The sequence below is a fragment of the Pleurodeles waltl genome, chromosome 4_1 (assembly GCF_031143425.1).
Source record: "Pleurodeles waltl isolate 20211129_DDA chromosome 4_1, aPleWal1.hap1.20221129, whole genome shotgun sequence".
Classification (NCBI taxonomy): domain Eukaryota; kingdom Metazoa; phylum Chordata; class Amphibia; order Caudata; family Salamandridae; genus Pleurodeles; species Pleurodeles waltl.
This window is the reverse complement of record NC_090442.1, coordinates 23,511,655-23,528,571: the sequence shown is the minus strand read 5'-3', so window position 1 is coordinate 23,528,571 and position 16,917 is coordinate 23,511,655. Positions and strand designations below refer to the sequence as shown.

Genomic DNA, 16,917 nt, shown 5'->3' with positions numbered 1-16,917 from the left:
TGTGTAAGAATTGTCAGAGCTCCCTATGGGTGGCAAAAGAAATGCTGCAGCCCATAGGGATCTCCTGGAACCCCAATACCCTGGGTACCTCAGTACCATATACTAGGGAATCATAAGGGTGTTCCAGTGTGCCAATGAAAATTGGTGAAAATGGTCACTAGCCTGCAGTGACAAATTTAAAAAGCAGAGTGAGCATAAACACTGCAGTTCTGATTAGCAGAGCCTCAGTGATACAGTTAGGCACCACACAGGGAACACATACAGGGCATACATTATGAGCACTGGGGTGACACAGGCAAAAACAAACATACATACAGTGAAAATGGGGGTAACATGCCAGGCAAGATGGTACTTTCCTACACTAATCCGCCGTTCAGGTTTCCCCCCTGGGAAGACATCATCCCCCATACCCGAGCAAGGAAGCCTGTTGTCTAAAAAGACACCGTCCCCATCTAGGCCAGGGATTCGGCAGTCTAAGCAAGCGGCTGTAGCGAAGGCAATCAGCAGTCAGCATGCGGTCATTGTCATCTGGCTGGAATCTCCCTCTAATGTGTTTGGTACAAAGAAGCGTTTTTATAACAGTTGATGTTCTAAGAAAAGGTCCCACGTAAGGATGTGTATGTTTCTGTGAATGTTAGAGACACAACATACCACTTTTGCCGGCAACCCTATCTGACTGCAGCCTTGAGGAAAGCACAAAGTGCAGTGCTAAGAACGTGATGCTGTCTAAGGCAAAAGAACAAACAGTTTGAGAAAATAAAACAACACCGCAATTGTGGCTAATGCTAGAAAAATGAAGCGATGCTGAATAAAATGTAACTGGATAAAGTGCACAACGGCAGGCCAGTGTGCTATTATAACGTGTCTAAAACATGGCTAAAATAGCTATACGACACCAGTAAACACCTTCAGGCCCGCCAGGAGCTTCAAAAGCACTGCTATGACCAGAAAGCTGCTGTGGTGGAATTCCAACCAGGGTAGAAAGTTTGGGTTTGGAGCCTGTGGTCCCTACATCCCTCCCGGATAAGTGGTCCGGGCCCTACCCCATACTTCAAAGAAAAGGGAGGACACCTATCTATGAGGTGTTCCCCGGCCAGCCCAGTGGGAAAGGTGCGGCAGCATTGTTCTCGGATCATAATAGAGTCGGCGACCATGCTGCAGCACGCAGGGCGCACCGGCACCCTTGAAATGACAGCAGACATTGCGCACTTCAAGGGTGCTGGGCAGGGGGACCCCCACACTACTAATGCCATGGCCATGGGCAGTGCAGGGCCCCCCTGTGGCACCCCGCAGTTGTTTCCCGACCAACCTTTTCATGGTGGTGGAGCCGCCATGAAAGGGCTGGCGGAAAGCAATGTGAATGACTTCAACACTGACCCGTCGGGAAACGTTCCCGCGGTGACGGCGGTCCCCCTGGTGGGTCCCCCCGTGGGTCCCCCTGGTGGGTCCACGTGGCGTGGTTGTAATGTGGCAGACAGCTCGCACTGAGCCGTGGTCCACCACACTCGTAATAAGGCCCTAGGAGGCAAGACAGTTATCATGTAAACCCTGTACATGGCCCATACAACAGATTGTTATACAACTGATACTGTGAACTCACATATTCGGAAGGACTTTCATTCGCAATAATGAAGAAAGAGAAGATTTGGTAAAATAAAATATTTGCCTAAGTTCACACAGTTTAAGCAGTAAAGCTGTGATTTATCCAGGCATTCTGGTTTCACTTTGTACTGGGTTCACTTTTGTGAAATGTGCGGATTGTACATTTTCTGGCACTAATGCCATGTGCGGGTGGAGCTGTGCACCGGGCACGACAAACAGTTACAATACGATGCTGAGACAGAATAAGTGAAAGAGAACTGAGCCCTGAAGAGGCCTTGAGTAACCTGCATTAAATAAACCTTTACTGTGGGGCTGTGACCCTGGGGCCAGAGGGGGGGCAGATGCCAGATATTATAACGAGTGAATGTGATGTAAAAGTGAGGGGGTGTCTATCTGTGCTCCCCTTTTTAAGCTAAGACTTTGTTTTACTTAGTTGTGCATTTATTGCCAGTTTTCTATAGCGCCAGCTCGCATGGAAGGTGTAGAAGCGCTTGATTTGCCCAGAATCACGGGATGGTCAGTTGGTGCGTAGGCTCGAGCCTGGCCACCCCGTGGGGAGACGGAGGGTCACTTAGTGCTGGATTGTCACTTCTCAGCGCTGTAGCCACATAAAGCGCTTTATTAAATGGGAATAACTTGAAGCGCCAAGTGGAGTGTCCTGGTCTTCGAGAGCGGGCCTGGACCCCAAGGGACTGGAGGGGTTTACATGAGCAGCAGGTGCAGTGCACCGGGACACAGGTACTGGTGCTACTTACATGAGCAGCAGGTGCAGTGCACCGGGACACAAGTACCGGTGATACTTGCATGAGCAGCAGGTGCAGTGCACCGGGACACAAGTACTCGTGATACTTGCATGAGCAGCAGGTGCAGTGCACCGGGATACAAGTACTCGTGATACTTGCATGAGCAGCAGGTGCAGTGCACCGGAACACAGGTACTGGTGCTACTTACATGAGCAGCAGGATGAGCAGCAGGTGCAGTGCACCGGGATACAAGTACTCGTGATACTTGCATGAGCAGCAGGTGTAGTGCACCAGGATATAAGTACTCGTGATACTTGCATGAGCAGCAGGTGCAGTGCACCGGGATACAAGTACTCGTGATACTTGCATGAGCAGCAGGTGCAGTGCACCGGGATATAAGTACTCGTGATACTTGCATGAGCAGCAGGTGCAGTGCACCGGGATACAAGTGCTTGTAATACTTGCATGAGCAGCAGGTGCAGTGCACCGGGATACAAGTGCTTGTAATACTTGCATGAGCAGCAGGTGCAGTGCACCGGGATATAAGTACTCGTGATACTTGCATGAGCAGCAGGTGCAGTGCACCGGGACACAAGTACTGGTGATATTTACATCGCCCCCTGAAGGTGCAGCACCTGCTGAAGTGAAACACGAGCACCCCCCCCTCACCTACCTGTGACTGCTGGGGGGGCAGGTTAGTGGGGAATGCAGGACCCTCGTAGCAAGGAGTTCATTACACCCCATACAGCGCCTCCGACTCCAGCCTGGGCCTCGGTGCGCTATGCACAGGCCCCAAAGAGAGACACTGCTCCCCTAGACCTGCCCAGAGGCGCCGGATGCTGGACTGGGGATCGGACCGGAGGCGCTTTACTACCACACACCAGACACTAGGCGCTACCCACGAGGCACGTGATAAACACTCAGAATAAGGAAATGACAGAAATGTCCGTTTTGCATCTTTCAGTCCCGGAATAGAGGGAGGAGGGAGGAGGGGTGCTAGAGGGAGGAGGGAGGAGGGGTGCTAGAGGGAGGGGTGCTAGAGGGAGGAGGGGTGCTAGAGGGAGGAGGGGGGAAGAGGGAGAGGGAAAGGCATCAGAGAGGGAGGAGAGAAGGGGAGAGGGATGGATGGATGGATGGTTGGACGTACATTCCGGCGGATGATGGATTTATGGATGGATGAAAAGACTGAGAGAGGGAGAGGAATGGAGGGGTAGAGAGGGAGGAAAGAAGGGGAAATGGTAAAAGAAGCAAAAGCTAGGAAGGTGGAGTGATAGAGAGGAGGAGGGGAGGAGGTAGAGAGAAAGGCATCAGAGAGGGAGGAGAGAAGGGGAGAGGGATGGATGGACAGATTGATGGATGGACGTACAGGAGGATGGATGGATGATGGCTGGATGGATGGATAGATGGATGGATGAAAAGAGTGAGAGGGAGAGGAATGGAGAGGGGTAGAGAGGGAGGAGAGAAGAGAGAAGAGAAGGAGAGAGATGGATGGATGGATGGACGAACGGGCGGACTGATGGATGTATGGATGGATGAAAAGAGGGAGAGAGGAATGGAGGGGGTAGAGAGGGAGGAGAGAAGAGAAGGAGAGAGAGATGGATGGACGTACGGACGGACGGATGGAAAGAGTGGGAGAAGGAGAGGAATGGAGGGGTAGAGAGGGAGGAGACACGGATAGAGACATGGATGATGGAAAGAAAGAGGGAGAGGAAGGGAGGGAGGAGGGCAGCAGTATTGAGGGAGGAGAGAAAGGAAGAGAGAGATCATGGAAAGAGAGAGAGAGAGAAAGGGCAAAGTACAAAGTGATCAGGAGGAGGATAGAAGGAGAGAGAAAGATGTTGGAGAGGGAAAGAGAGGGATGAGAAGAGAGGTAGAGAGAAATTGATGAGATGAAGGAGAGAAGGGGAGAGCAATGGTGGAAAGAGAGATAAAGAGAGTTGAACAGGGAGGTGGAGAGGGAGGAGAGAGGGGATAGAGCTATAGATTGATGGAGAGACGGACGGATGGATTTAGGAATGGATGGACGGATGGACAGACGGATTGATGGATGGGTAGGTGGGTGGGTGGATGGATGGACGGACGGGTGGATGGATGGATGGAGGGACAGAAGGATTGATGGATGGATGGAAAGACAGAGACTGCATGAGGAGGTGAAGGAAGCAGGGCTGGTTTGAACATTTGTGCCAGGGCTGCTCTTGGGTCCCAGTCCGGCCCTGGTAGCAAGGACCGCGCGGAGGTAGGAGCCACTGGTACCATAGAGTCCTATATTATTGCCACTGGAGCGGGGGTGCGTCACTCCTGTCCTAATAATCCCCCTCCTTCCTGCCCCCTCATTGAAGTAATGTCCAGGTGTCCGGGCAGGGGTCACTCTCTGTGGCTTCAGGGTCCTGCAGTCCTGCGCTGTACACAACATCCAGTGCTTAGTTTGTAAAAGAATAAGGTGGTCTTTACAACCCTGGCAGTCGGTGTTAAAGTGGCGGTAAGACTGCCAACAGGCCGGCGGTCAAAAATTTGCAATTACGACCCTGGCGGAAACCGCCAACAAAGACAGCCACTTTAACACTCCGACTGCCACAGCGGTACAAACAAACAGTGCAGCGGTCACCACCAACAGACAGGCGGGAGACAATGTACCGCCCACACTATTATGACAGGCCAATCCACCACCTTTTTCGGGGCGGATTCACCGCGGATAAAAACACGGTGGAAACAGGAACCCCGAAGGGAAAACGCTCACCTCTACACACCCCACGAGGAACGAGGACGCCATGGACCCGGAACTCCAAATTCTCCCTGCGATAGTCTTCCTGCTCCTCTACCAGGAGCACGAACGCCGGCGGCAAAGACCATGGTGAGTAGTGCACCTACGACACAGGGGAGGGGGAGGGAAAAAACAGGGACCCACACACGCAACACCCCCACCCTCACCCACTACAACACACACACTAATGCATATCAATACATCACAGTTACACCCCCCAAGCCCCCGGTAGAATGCAAAGACAATAGAAAATGAGTGTAACCATTGTAATATATTAAAAGCAAGTAGGCAGAAATATATATATACACCATGTACATAATATATACCAAGCATAGTAGTCCAGGTAGTGCTCTAAGAAAGTCTGTGGAACACTGGTACCACACGGAATGGGCGAGGCCCACACAGTATCCCCGACCATGACAGAGAGAACACCGCAGGGGCATCAGACAGCAACTAAACAGGCACCTCAGGGGGAGGGAAAGGGGGGGCACCTCAGCCGCTTGAGTGCATGACGCCAAATCCACAAGGGGGCCACATGCCCACTGTTCCATCCTGGAGAGTGCAAAGCCACAGTCTCTCAAGTCTCTACAGTAGGTGGTGTGCCCACTGTTCAGTCCTGGGGAGTGCAAAGCCACAGTCTCACAAGTCTCTACAGTGGGTGGCTTGCCCCCTGTTCAATCCTGGGGAGTGCAAAGCCACAGTCTCTCAAGTGGATGACAGTCTTCACTGGTTCTGGAGGAGGCATGGTGCCCAGAGTGCTTCATCCTGCCAAGGACTGAGGTAGTGGATGTGAATTTCCACTGGTTCTGGAGGGGGCATGGTGCCCAGAGTGCTTCATCCTGCCAAGGACAGAGGTAGTGGATGTGAATCTCCACTGGTTCTGGAGGGGGCATGGTGCCCAGAGTGCTTCATCCTGCTAAGTACAGATGCAGTGGATGACAGTCTCCACTGGTTCTGGAGGGGGCATGGTGCCCAGAGTGCATCATTCACCCCGTGACGGACTCAGTTGCGTCAGTGCCCTTGCCGCTAATGAACCAGCGGTGCTTGAGATGGCGGTGCCCTGTTCGGGGGTGCTTGAGTTGGCGGTGCCCTGTTCAGCGGTGCTTGAGATGGTAGTGCCCTGTTCAGCGGTGCTTGAGACGCCGATGCCCTGTTCAGCGGTGCTTGAGATGGCGGTGCCCTGTTCAGCGGTGCTTGAGACGGCAGTGCCCTGTTCAGCGGTGCTTGACTTGGCGGTGCCCTGTTCAGCGATGCTTGAGATGGCGGTCTCCATTGCAGGGTCTCAGCTACTGGCGGTCCTTCATGGCCCAGCGGGGCTTTTGCTGGCGGTCCTTCATGGCCCAGCGGGGCTGGTGCTGGCGGTGGCCTCCTGGGCAGGTGGGCTGGTGCTGGCGGTCCTGTCCTGGGCAGCTGATCTTGTGCTGGAGGTGGGCTCTGGGGCATCGGGGATGATGGCGGCCTTCTCCCCCGTGCTGCTCTTCCCAGACTTGCAGGGTTTCTTGTGGCCCTTCCCCACCTTGGAAGGTGTCACAGCTGACTCCACACTCCCACCGGGACCCCTAGGAGCGGCTTTGGTGGCTGGAGTCTTCCCCTTCTCCTGCCGGGCACTGGCCGACTTCTGATGCTTCACAGGTGGGGGACTGTCTGTGCTGTGGCTCCGTGCCACACTGGCTGCCCTGGTGGGCGGTGCACTCCAGATTCCGGTCACTACAGGCACCACTGGTCCCGGAGAGGTTGTGGCTGAGGTGCTACTTCGGGACCTATGAGACGGATGGGGTGGGGGAGGTGTGGGAAAGAGGTCAAGATTGGACAGGAAAAGTTTTTTGGAGACACTGGGACGGGTAGCTGGAGGGGGTTTGGGAGTGGAGGAAGAGGTGGTGGTTGTAGGAGGTGTACGTTTGGTGACTTTGGGTGAAGGTGCATGCGCTGGAGGCTGTCGTGAGGTGGATGGCTGTTGGGCGTGTGTGTGCCTGCGTTTGTGTATCTTGGGAGGGGGCGTCACAGACACACTGGGAGAGGACACAGGGGACGTGTGAATGGTAGTTGGGGTGGTGACTGCACATGAGCGGGGTGTGGTGGTGGGTGTGCTGGAGAGGGACGTAGTGGCTGTAGAGGTAGTGCATGCAGGTGTGAGTGTAGACGAGACTGGGAGGGAGGCGAGGAGGGGGACACAGTGGAGCCAGTGGATGTTGGTGTGTCTGCATGTGTGTGATGCTTGCGTGAGTGCCTGTGGGATGTGTGGTGCTTATGTTTGCCAGAGCTTCCCTTGTGTGTTGATGTGTGTGCATGCTGGTCTGTAGGTGTGCTTGGGATAGGCTGCGGTACAGGGGTTTGTGTCTGGGTGGAGGAAGTTGGAGGGGGGAGGCTAGAGACGGGGACAATGGCTGCCATCAGTGCTGAGGCCAGAGTCCGAAAAGCTCGCTGAAGGGCCGCCTGACCAGAATGAATGCCCTCCAGGAATGTATTGGTTTGTTGCAACTGCCTCTCTACACCCTGGATGGCATTCAAAATGGTAGACTGCCCAACAGTGAGGGACCTGAGGAGATCAATGGCCTCCTCACTGTTGGCAGCAGGGGTGACTGGGGCAGGGCCTGAGGTGCCTGGGGCGAAGGTGATGCCCACCCTCCTGGGTGAGCGGGCACGGGGCAAAGGCTGAAGGCCTGCTGGGAGGGCAGTGCTAGTAGGGGGGGTGGCGGCTGTGCCTGTAGATGCGGGGGCACAGATGTTGCCGCCACCACAAGGGAGCTACCATCAGAGGACGAGTCCGTGTCGCTGGTGTCAGCTCCTGTCCCCGCCGTGGAGCTCCCCTCGCCCTCCGTCCCACTGGTGAACTCTGAGTCCGTAGTCTCACCCTCCAGGGCCACGTGGGATGCAGCTCCCTCGTGCTCCGGTGCCACTGCTCCTCCGCCTGATGATGCTAATGCACACAAGAACAGGGAGACCACAAAAAGGGGGGACGACAGAAGAAAGACATGCTGAGTGCATGCATTACCACTACCGTTGGCGGCACGACAGACACAGAAGCCCCCTGCACTACGCCGCGTTCTTGGGCTCCACTGTGCAATTCCTGGGAAATGGCCTACAAGGCTATGGACGACATCTGCACACATAGATGACACAGGGGCATGACTAGGTGTAGTTGTCACTCTACAGAGGTGGGGTGGGGTGCCACATGGCCTGCCTTATGGAGGGGCCTTGCCTACGGAACTCGCCCTGGCCTAGGGAAACCCACAGCCCACCTCCCCCACCCAGACACTTCCACTGCGCGCAAAGTCAGCAGAATGAGAGTGTACTCACCCCCTTGTGGCTGCTGTGATGCCCTCAAGCGCCCATCCAACTCCGAGTAGGCCACCGCCAGGATCCTGAACATCAGGGGGGTCATGGTGCGACAGGCACCCCTCCCACGTTGGGAGGCCATCCCCAGCTGAGCCTCCGCCGTCTTCTTGCTCCAGCGGCAAATGTCCTCCCATCTTTTACAGCAGTGGGTGCTCCGTCTGTGGTAGACCCCCAGGGTCCAGATGTCCTTGGCGAGAGCACGCCAAATATCTTTTTTCTGGTGGGCGCTGACCTACATGAAATGTACAGGGGAAAAAGAGAAGTTATTACCTACTGCACCGTCAAAGTGATTGGCCCCCATCCCTACCCTTGCCATGTGGCACATGCATTCACCGTCTTTCATGCATGCAGCACTCTCCCCCCTTCCTTGTTACATCCAGCCCTTTCCACACAGGCATGGCCCATACAACATGCTCCCTGTGTACTTACCTGTTTGTCTGGAGGACCGTAGAGTAGTGTGTACTGGTGGAGGACCCCATCAACGAGCTTCTCCAACTCCTCCGATGTGAAGGCAGGGGCCCTTTCCCCAGACACTCGAGCCATTGTCTCTTCCAGACCGAGGTTACAGCAGCACTTGCAGTGTAGGTCCTCTCGTGTCGAAGATCAGGTATCGAGTGATTGATGAGATAGAAAATGGCGGTCACGTCTGCGGCGGTGCGTACCGTCACCACCGGCGTACATCGTCATTGGCTCCTGGGACCCATAGGGTCCAATGTTAACCAATGCAGCATTGCGCTGCGGTCTTCGACTGCCTACGGCAACGGTGTACAATGCCAGCGCAGTTACCTCACATCCCATTCTCCCACTTTAGAGGTCAAGCAGCCGCCATTTCAGGGGCCCACATGGCTTTATTTTTAACTGCGTCACACATACCTAGGCCTTGCCTCAACACTCATACAGGCAAAATTCGGGTTATGAATGGTTTTCTGAGTAAGCAGTGCTTACGTACCTCTGAGTTGGTTGACTCTGTGCTCGCTGTTGTCCTTCATAGGCACCGTCCGCTGGGACATGTGAGGAGATGGCGACATCCTCCGGTGTACCGACCGTTGGTGGACCTGTCGACAATGGAGGAGCGACATGTGATTATCACATACAGGCTTGACCGTGCCACAATCCAGGAACTGTGTACCCAGTTGGAGCCAGACCTGATGTCAGCAATCCGCCATCCCACAGGAATCCCCCCTCAAGTGCAGGTGCTGTCAGTGCTCCATTTCCTTGCAAGTGGGTCATTTCAAACTACGGTGGCCATAGCTTCAGGGATGTCCCAGCCTATGTTTTCCAACGTATTGTCCAGAGTGTTGTCTGCCCTTCTGAAACACATGCGGAGCTACATCGTTTTTCCTCAGGTGGAGGATTTGCCTACAGTGAAAGATGATTTCTAGGCCCTGGGACACATCCCCAACATCATAGGTGTCATTGATGGGACCCATGTGGCTTTGGTCCCCCCCACACGAGTGAACAGGTGTACAGAAACCGGAAGAGTTATCATTCGATGAATGTACAGATGGTAAGTTTGGCAGACCAGTACATCTCCCATGTGAATGCCAAGTTCCCTGGCTCAGTGCATGATGCCTACATCCTGCGGAATAGCAGCGTCCCTTATGTGATGGGTCAACTCCAGAGGCACCGTGTGTGGCTATTAGGTGAGCACCTGGAAGCAAGTCAGTGGGAATGGTTGTCTGGGTCTGGGGATATCCCTCCAGGTTAGTGCGTGTCTAACAGTTGTCCCTCACCATTTGCAGGTGACTCTGGTTATCCCAACCTGTCATGGCTACTGACCCCAGTGAGGAATCCCAGGACAAGGGCAGAGGAACGTTACAATGAGGCCCATGGGCAAACTAGGAGGGTAATCGAGCGGCCCTTCGGCCTCCTGAAGGCCAGGTTCCGGTGCCTCCATATGACAGGTGGATCCCTATTCTACTCACCAAAGAAGGTGTGCCAGATCATCGTGGCCTGCTGTATGCTTCACAACTTGGCTTTGCGACGACAGGTGCCTTTTCTGCAGCAGGATGGTCCAGATGGCGGTATTGTGGCAGCTGTGGAGCCTGTGGACAGTGAAGATGAGGAAGCAGAGGAAGAAGACATGAACAACAGGGACTCAGTGATCCAGCAATATTTCCAGTGAGACACAGGTAAGAGTACAGACCTGCTTACTACATGTACTTTAACACTACTACCTCTCTACTGTCTGTCGTTTTCACCCAGTGTATGGTCACTGAGTTGTCACTTTCCCTTACGATTTCACAGATGTGGGTCCCACTGTGTGACATCTGCTTAGATTCCTCATGGACTAGAGCTGTGTGACATAGGTATGTTGACATTACAATTGAAAGAGCATTTTGTCACTGTAATTGCTAATACACTATTTCAAAATCACAGACAGACTCCAGATTGTTTTGTGCTTTAAGTGTGTTTATTCAAGTGCTCAATATTGGAGGGGTAGTGAAATGGTGAGGGGTGATGGTGGAGAAATGTCCATGGCAGTGTCCAGTCTATTAGTCTCACAGGTGCATTGCCCATATGGACATAGGAAGTGGAACTGGGGCAGTTTAAGTATGGACAGGGTGACAAAGTGGGACAGTAGGATGACAATCAGGGTGGTCTCATTTCTTGGCGGGGGTCTTGGCATCGTGCTCTGTCTTTGTCCTGGATCTCAGGGACCGTTTGTGGGGTGGTTCTCCCTCTGCAGAGGGTGGGGTGCTGGTGTGGTGGTCCTGTGGTGGGGCGTCCTGTCCACTAGCGCCGGCGGAGGTGGTGGGCAGTTCATCATCCATGCTAGTGTCAGGGGCCCCTTGTAGTGCCACAGTGTCCCTCCTGGTGTTCACAAGTTCCTTCAGCACCCCTATGATGGTGCCCAGGGTGGTGCTGATGGTTCTGAGTTCCTCCCTGAAGCCCATATACTGTTCCTCCTGCAGGCGCTGGGTCTCCTGAAACTTGGCCAGTACTGTTGCCATCATCTCCTGGGAGTGGTGGTAGGCTCCCATGATGGAGGAGAGGGCATCGTGGAGAGTGAGTTCCCTTGGCCTGTCCGCCCCCTGTCGCACAGCAGCCCTCCCAGTTCCCCTGTGTTCCTGGGCCTCTGTCCCCTGGACCGTGTGCCCATTGCCCCCAGGTCCCTGTTGTTGTTGGGGTGGTGGGTTATCCTGGGTTCCCTATAGTGGTGGACACACAGCTGATTGACGTGTCCTGGGGACGGAGGTATGGGCCCGCTGGCTGGGTGCTGTGCTGGTGTTTCCAGAGGGGGGAAGGTCTGTGGTGGCCTGTGACTGGGTGAGGGGAACCAACTGTCCCAAGGTCCCAGATTGGCCGGGCTGGTCATCTAGATCCAGTTGGACAGAGGTGCTGTCATCACTGTGGGCCTCTTCTGTTGGTGGTGTGGACATTTGTGGACCCTCCTGTCCGGTGACGTTGGGTAGGGGTCCTGCAGGGGTTTAAAAGGATGGTTATTACATCTGTGTGTGTCATGGTGTGCAATGGGTGGGTGACCGTGTACCCCAGTGCTTGCATTCCTGTTTGGGACCTTGTGTGATGATGGTTTAGGGGGTTGTATGGGTATGTGCAGTGGGAATGCTTTAGTGATGTGTGTCCATGCTTTGTTGTTGCATGCAGGGCTTGGTGTTGAGATGGGTGGCTTGTGATGTTGGGAAATATGTGAGGAGTTGGGATTGCTGGGGGTGAGGGTGGGGTATGTGCTGGCATGCAGGTAGGGTGGGGATGTAATAATTAAGATTTGTCTTACCAGAGTCCATTCCTCCAGCTACTCCTGCGAGGCCCTCAGGATGCAGAATCGCCAAGACCTGCTCCTCCCATGTTGTTAGTTGTGGGGGAGGAGGTGGGGGTCCGCCGCCAGTCCGCTGAACCGCCAGGTGGTGTCTTGAGACCACGGAACGCACCTTCCCCGTAGGTCGTTCCACCTCTTCCTGATGTCCTCCCGATTTCTTGGGTGCTGTCCCACTGCGTTGACCCTGTCCACTATTCTTCGACATAGCTCCATCTTCCTTGCTATTGAGGTGTGCTGCACCTGTGCTCCGAATAGCTATGGCTCTACCCGGACGATTTCCTCCACCATGACCCTGAGCTCCTCCTCTGAGAACCTGGGGTGTCTTTGCCATGCCATGGGGTGGTGTAGGTGGAGTGCGTGGATGTTCTGTGGGTGATGGTGTTGTGTGCCTGTGGATGCTGTTGCTGTCTCTCTCTGGCCTTCTTTTGGAATTTTTGGTTGTAGGGGTTTGTGGGTGATGTGGGTGTGTGTTTTATATTGTAATGGGTGTGTGGGAGTGGTGTGTGTATGTCTATCAGGTGTGTGTATTTGTAATTGTCCCATGTGGCTGTGTTTTGTAAGAGTGTGTGTATTTTGAGCGCGGCGGTGTGTACCGCCAATGGAATACCGCGGTTGAAAGACCGCCGCGTGGATTCGTGTTTCGTGATAGTGTGGGCGTATTCCTGTTGGTGTGATGGTGGAGATTTTGTTTTCGCCAGTTTATCACTGACCTTTGGTGTGGCGGACGTGTGTGGGTGTCTGAATTTTGGCGGATTACGAAATGTGGGTCATATTAGCTGTGGCGGAATTCCGCGGCTGCGGCGGTGTGTTGGCGGTCTTCTGCACGGCGGTAAGCGGCTTTTACCACCAATGTTGTAATGAGGGCCTAAGTGCCGGGCCCAGAGTTGCGCTCAGAAGCCCACCGCCGGCGATATTGAATGTCGGCTGCTGAATACGAAGGCTGCGTAGTCTTGATTCCACCTCATGGCTCTTTAATTCACCACCAGACACTCTCTGCCCCTTTACCTCTCTCTTGCAGGCTCCTGCTTTCTCCCTTTGTCACTTTTTCCGTCTTTCTCTTCCTCCTTCTTCTTTGAGTGTTTTTCACTCTCTCGCTATGGGTCAAAGTTTGATGAGTTAAAATAAGTGCTGGTCCCCAAAAATGAGTGCTGACAAGCCCCACCTGCAACCACCAGCTCAAATGAAGCACTAATCAACATCTTACCGCATGGTTGACAAATGAAAGAACTCAGGGCATTGGGGGAGGAGGGTGGAGTGAAAAACACAGACAGGAAGGAGAAGAATAAAGAAAAGAGGAGAAGGAAAAGAGAGCGCTAGAGGAAGAGAATACCCGCGAGGCGCTCCACGACCACATCTCTGCTCTCCGTCACTGCGGACTTCTGATGCCACAGGACAATCAGTGCTCGCCCCCAGAGTCGGCCGGGTGCTGCTGTTCCCACTCGCCCCCTCTCTTCTGAGGTCACTGCTTGGACCCTTACCACAGTCTTCTGCATCTAACACCCACAGGTCACAGCGTCACTGTCGCCATCTACTGGTGGCTCACCAGTGGCAGGAAGGTGACATTTCTTGAAATGTAACGACTGGTGCCCGGATGCAGCAGAGACCACGGTTCCCTTGACTTACGTCACCCTCGTTGGAGATTCATGAATGGGGGATCCAGGTTTAGGTTCTGTGCTTACCTTGCCAGCTCTAATCTCTAGTAACCATATGTGAATGGTCACTGACATTTCTTGTCAGCGAATGACTTCATCATGGCCTTTGCTTCGTGGTCAGATGCTGTCCTGCTTCCACAGGGGTCATCTTCCACCTCTGGCAGTCTGGTCTGGATCTTTCTTCCAAACTTTTGTTCTGTTGGGGACTTCCACATGGAGCCATGTGGTGTGTCTCTGAGCACCTGACAAAAGGTTTGACTGAATGATAATTGGGCTAACGTGGCTCTCTTCACAGCCTTCTTGGCAAGCGACTTGAACAGTTCAGTCAGGCCATGGGCTTGCAGCAAGATGGGTGTAATCTTTTTATGTTTTACTACAAGGTTTTCCATGGAACTAGGCACTTGTCTCCTGAGAATGGTGGTCTGTTGTCCATTTGTATTACTACTGGATGCCCCAGGCTCCAAACATGGCATCAGTTAATGAAAGTAGCAGAGCAAAGATGGCTGAGACTTGGCTCACTAAAGGGAACTGCAAATATTTCTGAATCAACACAAGGACAGTCTGACCAAAAGCCCCTGGTATTCTGCAGCAAGCGTCGACCAAATCGCATACGAGAGGTAGGACATTCAGAGCTTCACTGGTGGATAAGTGTCTTCCCAGTAATTTTACAGAACTGGCTTGTTGTGACGGTTTTGTCTAGGGTACCCATCCCAAGAAACCAGACCTCTTGAAGTACTTTGTGGTGCCACAATACTGCAGTAGCTTTCACGTGCTCGGTCTGCTACTCTCTGCGGGAGTGACCTGGAAGTAACTATTCTGGTTCCCACAAGAGGATCCCATACTTAGCCTCACAGCTCTTCCTGTATGTTTTTGGAAGCTAACAGGTCTCCTCTCCTGACTCTTACTGGGTGTTGACTGTTGGTGTTAACATATCTTCAACTCGGACTCTTCATCTGGAACTAGTGCAGAACATCTTAGCCCTGTGGGGCACCCCTCAGGTTGACCTTTATGCCACATGTGGTAACACCCATTGTCCACAAGTGTGTGCCCTCCAGTTTCCACTGAGGGGAACTTGGGGAACACATTTAAGTTGAGATGGCATTTTCCGCTTCACTACATTTTTCCTCCCATATCCTTAAATCTTCCAGATCTCAGGACCATTCACCATGATTAGACTGAAGCCATTCTTACCACCCATGTGGTATGTGGAGCTTCTGTGCCTCTCCTTGCAGCACCCGCTCCTTCTGCCTCTCAGGGTGGAGCTTTTGCGGCTCTCCTTGTACCACCTGCTCCTTCTGCCTCTCAGGGTGCACCTTCTGCGCCTCTCCTTTGTAAGGAAATGCCTCCTTGGCATGGTTACCCCCTGACTTTTTGCCTTTGCTGATGCTAAGTTATGATTTGAAAGTGTGCTGCGACCCTGCTAACCATGCCCCAGCACCAGTGTTTTTTCCCTAAACTGTACCTTTGTCTCCCCAGTTGGCACACCTCTGGCACCCAGGTAAGGTAAGCCCCTTCTAACTGGTACCCCTAGTACCAAGGGCCCTGATGCCAGGGAAGGTCTCTAAGGGCTGCAGCATGTCTTATGCCACCCTAGGGATCCCTCACTCAGCACATACACACTGCTTGCCAGCTTGTGTGTACTGGTGGAAAGAAAAAGACTAAGTTGTCATGGCACTCCCCTCAGAGTGCCATGCCAACCTCACCCTGCCTGTGGCATAGGTAAGTCACCCCTCTAGCAGGCCTTACAGCCCTAAGACAGGGTGCACTATACCACAGGTGAGGGCATATGTGCATGAGCACTCTGCCCCTACAGTGTCTAAGCAAAACCTTAGACATTGTAAGTGCAGGGTAGCCATAAGAGTATATGGTCTGGGAGTCTGTAAAACACGAACTCCACAGCACCATAATGGCTACACTGAAAACTGGGAAGTTTGGTATCAAACTTCTCAGCACAATAAATGCACACTGATGCCAGTGTGCACTTTATTGTAAAATACACCCAGAGGGCATCTTAGAGATGCCCCCTGAAAACATACCCGAGTTCCAGTGTGGGCTGACTAGTTTTTGCAAACTTGCCACACACCAGACATGTTGCTGGCCACATGGGGAGAGTGCCTTTGTCACTCTGTGGCCAGGAACAAAGCCTGTACTGGGTGGAGGTGCTTCTCACCTCCCCCTGCAGGAAGTGTAACACCTGGAGGTGAGCCTCAAAGGCTCACCCCCTTTGTTACAGCACCACAGGGCATCCCAGCTAGTGGAGATGTCCGCCCCTTCGGCCACTGCCTCCACTTTTGGCGGCAAGGCTGGAGGAGATAATGAGGAAAACAAGGAGGAGTCACTCCCCAGTTAGGACAGCCCCTAAGGTGTCCTGAGCTGAGGTGACCCTTACTTTTAGAGATCCTCCATCTTGTAGAAGGAGGATTCCCCCAATAGGATTAGGGATGTGCCCCCCTCCCCACAGGGAGGAGGCACAAAGAGGGTGTAGCCACCCTCAGGGTCAGTAGCCATTGGCTACTGCCCTCCCAGACCTAACCACACAAATTCAGTATTTAGGGGCTCCCAGAACCAAAGAAGACAGATTCCTGCAACCTAAAGAAGAAGAAGGACTGCTGACCTGAAGCCCTGCAGTGAAGACGGAGACGACAACTGATTTGGCCCCAGCCCCACCGGCCTGTCTCCCTACTTTGACAAAAACTGCAACAGCGACGCATCTAACAGGGACCAGCGACCTCTGAAGCCTCAGAGGACTGCCCTGCATCTAAAGGACCAAGAAGCTCCCAAGAACAGCTGCCCTGTTCAAACAAACTGCAACTTTCTGCAACAAAGAAGCAACTTTAAAGACTTCACGTTTTCTGCCGTAAGCATGAGACTTTCCACTCTGCACCCGACACCCCCGGCTCGACCTGCGGAAAACTAACACTACAGGGAGGACTCCCCAGCGACTGCGAGCCCGTGAGTAGCCAGAGTTGACCCCCCCTGAGCCCCCACAGCGACGCATGCAGAGGAAATCCAGAGGCTCCCCTCGACCGCAACTGCCTGTAA

At 53.5% G+C, this 16,917-nt stretch overlaps 2 pseudogenes; one reads left to right on the top strand and one right to left on the bottom strand.

Annotated features, from left to right (window-relative positions):
- LOC138286930 (zinc finger protein 850-like) overlaps positions 1-3,129 on the bottom strand; it is a 227,688-nt pseudogene extending 224,559 nt beyond the window's left edge.
- The window catches only part of LOC138287281 (zinc finger protein 271-like), a 523,545-nt pseudogene that overhangs the window by 387,085 nt on the left and 119,543 nt on the right, over positions 1-16,917 (top strand).